Genomic DNA, 7,204 nt, shown 5'->3' with positions numbered 1-7,204 from the left:
ATTGGGCTGTCGCATCAGAAGGCACTCTCATACCATTAACAGTGGACTATCCGAATCCAAAACCATGGCATCGATCCACAAAATATCACGGGGCTGAGCGACCCCTTGATAAGTGCATTTTGTGTGCATTATTCATGTTATTTTTATGTCTATTTCGTGTGAATTTATATTGTTTTATGTGTGTGTTTATGTGTTTTAGTTTATGTGTGTATATTTCACTCATCGGGTTAATTTTGTAGGAAAATGAATTGTTGAAGAGTGAATTACGGAGTAACTTTGGTCGAAAAATCAAATTTAATTTTAGATATATCTAAATCCGATCTTAACCATTCAGAATGAATTTCAAGATGTTTTAAAGTTGCTGTCCAAATTTCAGCTTGATCCGACGGCTAAAAATTGAGATATAATATTTTAAATTCGTCGCTCGTAGCAGAAATTTTGTGTGGCGCGCGAGCGAGATTTGAGCTCGCCCGCGCGCAAGTCAGAGGTCCAAAATTCTGTTTTTTTTTTGTTCTGTGCGCGCGCAAGACTTCTTCCACGCGTGCGTGCATGTTCCGGCGTCAGATTTATGCGAAAAGTCCTTGTATTGGAAGGAAATTAATTGGTAGGCGTTCCGGACCATATAAATAGAATATATAACATATTTTTGGGGGTCCCAAAGATCCAGAAGGAGAGAGATTGCACAAGGGAGAAGGCGGCTACTGTAGGCTTGGGAGAGAAGATTTCTTTTCTTTCTTTTGTTTTTTTTCTTAATTTTTGTTTAATTATTATTTTTAATTATTGAGTAGTTTGTTTTCAACCATGATGGTGTGATTGGGTTGAACAAATTCATGTTGAAAACTTGGATGTTTGTTTGGGATTTTTCAGAGTTGATTTTATTTTATTGATTGTCAGATTTATATTTGTCTTGTGAATAGTATGATCAACTGTTTGCTTGCATGTTAATTGATTCCAAGTCGACAGAGGAGGTTTTGATTTTGATCACTTTGATAATCAACATATTGTAAAACCAACTAGAAATAGAATTTGGTTTCAGTGTGCAGTTTGGGTGTAAACTGAATTTTCACAAATATTTCATGCATTAAAATTTGATTAAAATTGCGAAAAATTAATCCGTCAATATTTGAGTAGGTTTGATTGTTCTAGAAATAGACCTTTGAACAAGATAGGAGAATTCTCATGATCTAAGATTAAATCTGAGTCCTGAATCAACTACATGTTACATGATTTGTTCGGTACCTGCGTGTGTCTTGGTTGTCTTGTTTTAATTAAATTTTTCTTTCAACTATTTTAATTCTTATTTGTTAAGCAGTTTTTTTATTTTATATTCTTATTTTGTTTTAAATCAAATTGCTCTTTATGATTGTGTCTAGATTAAGTAAAATAATTAATTCTTGAGAATTGAATGCAGTTCATTTGGGATCGATACTTGGACTCTCTGTCCACTTTACAATTACTTGATCTGGTATCTTGCCAGTAGATTCATATCACACCGATTTAGCCGGTCAAGTTTTTGGCGTCATTGTCGGGGACTGTTTAGTTAATATTAGGATATATTATTTGCTTGAGACTAGACATTTTTTTTTCTTGCTTTTGTTTTTTTTATTTTTTTATTTTAATTTTATTGTTTCTTACTTTTGAGGTACTTGGAGATGGATCATCGACAGGTGTTCACAAGGTTTGGCCAACAATACTCAGAGCCTTTATATGATGCTTGGGGGAGATTCAATGATTTGGCCAACAGATTTCGATGCCATGATTTTTCAAACTACACTCTAGTTCAAATTTTTTATGGTGGTTTGAATGAGCCAACAAAGAGTTGGGTTGATTATGGAGCTTTGGCTACTGGCAGTCATTTGTTCAACAGAGATTACGATAGTGCGATGTGCTTGTTAAATGATATGGCAGATTTCGACTACCATTGGCATTGTGATCCTTTACTACAGAGTTGGAGTCACCAATATCCTCCACAATTCAACTCCACAAATCAAGAAGAGTCTATAGGGCATTTTGAGGATCATGTGACTCATTTGGAGAACATTGTGCGACGGCATACAACGACAAATCAGTTCTTAGAAAGCCGCATCAACTCTTTGAGTCTTTTCGATGAACAGATTGCGCTTCTTAGAGAACCACTTTTTGAGATCTGCCAATAGAATGAAGTAATTGAGCCAGAGCAAGATGAAATAATTTTTGAGGAATCTTCTTGTGAGGATGAGACAGAAGTGACCGTGGAGGAGGAGGAATTATACAAGGCAAAAGATTTGACCTCGTTAGTGGCCTTTACATGTACACCACTTGAATATCCATTCTGTCCATTGGCGCCAACTCCAAAGTATTCCATCCTCTATGAGCTTCAGCCAAGATTTGGAGTCTCCTTCCAAAATAAAAAATTCATATCGAGTATTGCTCGACCGACGAGCTTACCAAGCTTGAGGGCATAAAAAATCAAGACTCATACGTAGAGTCATATGATTCTTACTATGGGCGGCAGCCGCTCTTTGATGGTTGCTTCTGCATAGTCGGGCTGTAGACTATAAAATTAGCGCATACTGGGAGGCAACCCAGTATTCTTTCCCTTGATATTTTAGTTTAATTTTTGGTTTTTGTTTATTTCTATTTGATTTTTGTTCTTTCCCATGCCAGTTTGCCATGAATGCCGTTATAGCCAGTCTGCTACTGTAACCTCAAAAGATTTCGCTGCTAGAGGGTGAAGAGGAAGAGAATGATGGAGATTCCAGCAAATTAACCAGGGGAGTTTCAGTTTTCAGTTTCATTTTGTTTTTGTTGTTCGTCTTGCATTTTTTTTCTTTGTTTGTGCATACTGTTTGTGTTTCTAGAGCATTGAGGGCAATGCTTTGGATAAGTATGGGGAGTGTTATGTAGTTTTGTTTCAATAATCATTGTGTTTTGCATTCATTTGGTTTCATTTATTGCATCTAGTTCGTACTCATGCATATCATTTTGTTTTCTGTTTGTGTTATGTGAATAAGGAGAATGATGAATGTTAGCCGATGATGATAGAGTTGTGAAAAAAAAAATTTGTAAAAATGTTGCTTTTGATTGAACATGAGAAGTTGTTGGTTGAATCGTGAATTTTTTTAAGCATGCATGTTAGACTAGTGTAGTGTAGCGAAGTAATTGATGACGTTCGTGTTTGTTTGACCATTGCATGGCAATAGGTGTTTGTTTTTCATGATAGTGCTTTGGATTCATGATAGTTGTTAGACAATGCATGTATGATCTTGGGTGTACCTATAAAAATTTTTGAAAAACTTTTGTTGAAAATTAAGTTAACTCTATCTGGGTTACGGGCAAGGGATTGAAATCCGAATCTCTTGTTCTTGACTAAGTATGCGGATTCCATGGGGTTAATAATTTTGAAATTTTAAAATAACAATTCCATCCGGGCCTGGACAATTATTGAAATCCTAATCTTTGTTCAGTAGCTAAATTTGCGGGTTAAATGAGATTGATGCTCCATCCGAGCTATAGACGAGGGGATTGAAATTCAAATCCTATCTTAGTTATAGCTAAGTTTGCGGGTAATTATTGGGGCTTATTAAAAATACCGGGTGCAAAATCCGGAGGTACGTAATTACTTTCAAGAAAGTGCATGTTTTTGTTTGGGATTGTTGGGATGAAGGAGTGCTGGATTGTGACACTTACACTGATTTCTCATAGGTCTTTAAGCATTCTTAGGACAGATTCTTTTGAATTTTCACGAAACTAAAATGACATGACACACACACGTTTACGTTAAACTGAAAGTGTATTGTAAACAATCAAAAGTTTTTGTGGTTTTTAGTTGTTGAAGTTGAAACTTATCGAAGGCTATGTTGTTCATGATTCATTCTTACTTATGTTGTTGTTTGCATTTTGCTTTTGCATATCTTGCTCGAGGGCGAGCAAGGTTTAAGTATGGGGGTGTTGATAAGTGCATTTTGTGTGCATTATTTAATGTTATTTTTATGTCTATTTTGTGTGTATTCATATTGTTTTATGTGTGTGTTTATGTGTTTTAGTTTATGTGTGTGTATTTCACTCCTCGGGTTAATTTTGTAGGAAAATGAATTGTTGAAGAGTGAATTACGGAGCAGCTTTGGTCGAAAAATCAAATTTAATTTTAGATAGATCCAAATCCGATCTCAACTGTTCAGAATGAATTTCAAGATGTTTTGAAGCTGCTGTCCAAATTTCAGCTCGATCCGACGGTTAGAACTTGAGATATGAAATTTTCAAAATTGTCGCTCGCAGCAGAAATTTTGTGTGGCGCGCGAGCGAGATTTGAGCTCGCCCGCGCGCGAGTCAGAGGTCCAGAATTTTGTTTTTTTGTTCTGCGCGCGCGCGGGACTTCTTTCACGCGCGCGCATGTTTCGGCGTCAGATTTATGCAAAAAGTCCTTGTATTGGAAGGAAATTAATTGGTAGGCGTTCCGGACCATATAAATAGAAGATATAACATATTTTTGGGGGTCCCGAAGTTCCAGAAGGAGAGATATTGCACAAGGGAGAAGGCGGCTACTATAGGCTTGGGAGAGAAGATTTATTTTCTTTCTTTTGTTCTTTTTTCTTAATTTTTGTTTAATTATTGTTTTCAATTATTGAGTAGTTTGTTTTCAACCAAGACAACGTGATTGGATCGAGCAAATTCATGTAGAAAACTTGGATGTTTGTTTGGGATTTTTCAGAGTTGATTTTATTTTATTGATTTTCAGATTTATATTTGTCTTTTTAATTGTCTGATCAACTATTTGTTTGCATGTTAATTGATTTCAAGTCGACAGAGGAGGTTTTGATTTTGATCACTTTGATAATCAACATATTGTAAAACCGACTAGAAATAAAATTCGGTTTCAGTGTGCGGTTTGGGTGTAAATTGAATTTTCACAAATATTTCATGCATTAAAATTTGATTAGAATTACAAAAGAATAATTCGTCAATATTTGAGTAGGTTTGATTGTTCTAGAAATAGACCTTTGAACAAGATAGGAGAATTCCCGTGATCTAAGATTAAATCTTAGTCCTGAATCAACTACATGTTACATGATTTGTTCGGTACCTGGGTGTGTCTTGATTGTCTCATTTTAATTAAAAAAAAATTTCAACTATTTTAATTCTTATTTGTTAAGCAGTTTTTTTATTTTATATTCTTATTTTATTTTAAATCAAATTTCACTTTATGATTGTGTCTAGATTAAGTAAAATAATTAATTCTTGAGAATTGACTGCTGTCTCTGTGGGATCGATATTTGGACTTTCTGTTCACTTTACTATTATCACCTTCGTATCCTTCACCCGTATACACCTCCGTGCCACCACCTTACACCCAGACACCTCTGTTCGGTTGCCACTCCACACCACTGTGAACCTCTGCTCCGCGCCGCCTCTAGTTCTTCCGGCCGCCCCTGTTTCTCCTGTTCTAAAAATTTCTTCGGGCATCTTGTTGGTTTTCCTTTGGGTAAGCATGGCTTTCCTTTCCTCTTTGGCTTTGATATTTATAGTTTCTCGATTGTTTTTGGATTTGGTTTGAGATTGTGTCGTTGGACGAATCTTGTTGAAGATTGTGTTGGGCATTTGACTGGGGTTATTGTTGTTGATTCTTAAAGTGGTCATTGATATCGTGCTTGTGTTCGAAACATGGTTCATTGTTTATTGGGCTTCTTGATTAAAATCGATTGTTTGTGAATTATCAAAGGAGTTGATTTATTGGTGATTGTGCGTGCACTATTATTGACTGTGTTGTTTGAACGGTTTAAGTTGCGAGATTAGACTGTGATTGTGAAGGAGTTTCTTTGTATTTGGAAGTTGTGTTTTTGTCTTCGATATTGTGAAGTGTTATCGTTGTCTGTTAGTTGCTCGTTTGATATGGCGCCGAGAAAATCAGTTAGTAAGCATGCGAGGGGCGGCGCTTCGTCCTCTCGCAGTGGTCAAGGGGCTGTTTTTTATGATTCTAGGTTCACTAGTTTGGAAAATTATAAGTGGTACGAGAAGATGAAGGGTAAGTCTATGATTGTTAAGAAATCGATCCATCCCACCATTGATGCTCAGGTACCACTGCGAGCAAAGTTTGATAGATTCAGCTGGGGGTCCATTCTGGACATCCGAGGTGATTACTTTCCTGAGTTGTTATGGCAGTTTTATGCCAATATTAAGGAAAAAGACAAGACAGGGATGAAAACCATTCAAACTTTTGTGAAGGGTGTTCGTATCGAGGTGACGAGTGAGTTCTTGGCCCAGCTTTTGCACATTCCTAATGAGGGCCCTCCGGTTGTTTACAACCAATATGATGCTATATTGTCTGACCTGCCTACAATTTCAACCTTGCTATGTCGTGCCTCACCTACCGTAGGGTCAAAACTGGTTCTCGTTACAGCATCCTCCCTACCACTCTCCCTTTGATTGATTGCCTCATCTGCTACTTCATCAGTGCAAACATCATCCCTCGGAAGTCTGGAAACAATGAGTGCGTGACCTGGATATGTATTTGATTCATAAGATGTTGTACGGGTTGGGAGATATCAGTGCGATTCCATTGGCGAGCATCTTGATCTCACATATGTGCACTGTCGCTCAGTTGGCTTGCGCTCCGAATGCTAAGCAGCACGCTCCTTTCGCCATTAAAGTTTCGCGGATTTTGGCTACTTGCGGCATCGATTTGACTGGCAAGGCATCTTTTGCACCAACGCCGAAGCACGTGCTCACTGCCCATGCTATGACTGGTATGTATTTTATCTTTTGACAGGTGGATGGTATAAGAACCGTGCAAGCCGCAACATTCACTATCATGCACGAGATCCCCCAGTTCCACCACCTACAGTTGCAGATGAAGCCAGGGAGGCTTGAGTTCAAGAAGAGGCAGCTCTAGATCAGGCTGAAGATCATCCCGCAGGTGCCCCTGTACACGCCAGAGCTCCGAGGGGGACACGTCGCATTTTCTCTGCCATATTTGACTTCTTGGATGATCTTCGCACCAGTATGGCTCGACTAGAGCATCATGCCACTTCCCAATCCTACTCCACTGACATACGTGTGCCGCCCTTTGATCGTTCGGCCCTTGATGACTTTGCCAAGTCAGCTTCTGCTTCGGAGGAGGAATAGTTTAGAGATATTTTCTGCTGTGGTTATTGTGGATATGTTTGGTATTTTGTTATGGTTTTGAACTATGTGTGTTGTGGAGTTTATTTGTTGTGTAGCATCTCTT

This window comes from Henckelia pumila, chromosome 3 (assembly GCF_033568475.1).
Source record: "Henckelia pumila isolate YLH828 chromosome 3, ASM3356847v2, whole genome shotgun sequence".
Taxonomy (NCBI): domain Eukaryota; kingdom Viridiplantae; phylum Streptophyta; class Magnoliopsida; order Lamiales; family Gesneriaceae; genus Henckelia; species Henckelia pumila.
Note: the sequence above shows the minus strand (reverse complement) of the source record.